The sequence below is a fragment of the Petaurus breviceps genome, unplaced genomic scaffold, assembly GCF_028583685.1.
Source record: "Petaurus breviceps papuanus isolate PSGF00001 unplaced genomic scaffold, PetGlider_PUasm1.0 582, whole genome shotgun sequence".
NCBI classification, from domain to species: domain Eukaryota; kingdom Metazoa; phylum Chordata; class Mammalia; order Diprotodontia; family Petauridae; genus Petaurus; species Petaurus breviceps.
This window is the reverse complement of record NW_027186390.1, coordinates 1691714-1694305: the sequence shown is the minus strand read 5'-3', so window position 1 is coordinate 1694305 and position 2592 is coordinate 1691714.

Below are 2592 nucleotides of genomic sequence, written 5' to 3'. Positions count from 1 at the left end.
GGAAGGAAGGAAGGAAGGAAGGAAGGAAGGAAGGAAGGAAGGAAGGAGGGAAGGCAAGATTTATTAAGTGCCTACTACGTGCCAGGTTCTTTACAAATATTTTCTCATTTCATCTTCACAACAATTCTGGGAGAGAGGAACCATTATAAATTCCATTTTACACTTGAAGAAACTTAGGCAAAGAGAGATTTTTAAGTGACTTTCCCATGGTAACAGAGCTAGTGAGTGTCCAAGCCCAGATTTGAACTCAGATTTTCCTGACTCCAGGCTCAGCATAAACCAAAGAAACTAAAGCAATCTTGAAACCCCTAGAGAGAGGCTTAGCATGCAGAAGTTAGAAACTGATAGTCCTGCTGAAGTCTTTTTTTTTTTTTACCACATTTGGAGTAACATATTCAATTCTGGTCACCATATTTGAAGAAAGACATTGATAAGCTTCAAGGTGTCCAAAAGCAGCCAACCAGGATGACAAAAGGCCTTGAAGTCATAGAAGAAACTTAGTGTATTTAACCTGGAGAAGATTTAAAAGTAATACGATAGCTATGATAGCTATATTCAAATATTTGAAGACCTGACAAATAGAAAAAGGGTGAGACTTCTTTTGGCTTAGCTTCAGGGCAGAAAAGTACAGCCAATGAGTGAGGGTTGCAAAGGGGCAGATTCCTTAGAATAAGGAAAAACTCCCTAAAAACTATGTCTATATGAAAGTAGAATAAGTTGCTTCATTATAGGTTCCTCTTCACTTCATGTCATCAAGCAAAGGCCGAATCCTCATTCTATAAAGCAAAGTGGATTTTCCCCTCATTATGGGTTGATCTAAATGGTTTCTGGGACTTCTTATGCTTGTCTCCAAAGGGAAGATCTAAGAATAATGGTTAGACATTACCAAGAAGTATAGTTTGGCTAAATGACAGGGACAGGGTGCTTATAACTCGTCTTGCTAGCAAGAAAAACTTGCTGTCATAGATAACTCTAGAGCTAGTTAGAAGGTCCCTCAGAGACTGAGTAATCCAAATTCTTACTTTTATAGATGATGAAATTGAGGTGTAGGCATATTATGTGACTTATCCAAAGTCACAGAGGAAAAAATAATCAGAGGCAAGATTTGAATTCAGTTCCTTTAAATCCAGAAGTCAATACACTATCACTCTTACCATATTCCTCCTCTCTACATAATGGATTTAGAGGTAGAAGGACTTAATGATCATCTATCAAAGGTTCCCAGAGTGCGTGATACTATACCCTGGGGGCACTGAAATGATGGAGGAGACAGTAGTAGCCTCAGGTGAAGTTGAGGGGCATTAAATAAAAATAAGGGAGCAGTGAAAGCATAAGAAAAAAAACATTCATACATGTTCCATCTGTTGTGTTGTTAAAATCATAGTTATTACATTTTTCCAAATAAATATTTTTCCAAAATTTTCGGAAAATTTTACAAATAAATACACAGTGCAAGTTATAACTTATCAGTGGTCAAGTCCACCATCTTAACAAGCAAGTGTTGGCAAGTAAGCATGTTGCTCATTGTCAGGAATTCCAGTATGCATCAACAGGATTATGTGCATGTAATGATTTGTTTACAATATAATACTATGTGGTTACATGATGCAATTATTGCATCATCAAAATTTCAATGCAGGAAAAAAACACAAATTTACAATAAATTATTAAATTTAAGATGCATCTTTTTAAAATATATGTTTTATATTTTTAAACGACCCAATTAAAAGAAAAGGTAAAGGATCAAATAAAGTAGATTTCTAGGAGGACTCAGAGTAATTTTTTTTAAAGGGGGTAGTAGGCCAAATAAGTTTGGGAACCTCTGATCTAAGTAATGGGTTCTGCCTCACTAGAAGTCTTCAAAGAAAATCTGGCTGACTATTTGCTGGGTAGAAAAGATACTTATTACAGTAAGGGTTGGACTACGTAGGCTCTGAGGTCCATTTTAACATTAGTATTCTAGTACTCTTGAATTTCTTATTCTATACAGTTCTTGTCCATATGCTCCCACAATTACTTTTTTAAATACCTACCTGCTAAATTAGAGGCTTTTATATAAGTCTTTAAATACTATAAAGACACCAGTGAAATAATCAGTTTATCCATCTGAATCTCTTGTTCTCACTACATGACCAACTCCAATAATTTTCTGGTCAAATATCTTTTTGATGGTATCTTCTATATTTAAGGACATGGCAGCCTGTGCTTTTTTGCATTGTTCTTTGGGTTGCTCAAAATTTTTATTCTTGTCATCTTGTGGTCTTTCATAATTTATGATCATATGGCATTACTAAAGGAAACGTTGTTAAATGGATAGGATTTGGAAGCAGGGAGTACCTTGTAATGACTCAAATTTGTCACTGCAATTTCTTAAGTATGATTCAGCCCACACTCCTCATCTTGGTCAATTCTGCAATAAATCTCATTTTAATGTATTAACTAGGATAGAGAGGCGGGCACCGTGGAGTTATAGAGATAATTGTGGAAAGAGTCTATCCTTATATTCTGATGCACCAACTTAAGGGGTAAGTAATAATGTGATGATAAGTCATAGAGAAGATACATTCTTCACCTACCTGGGATAATTTTTCT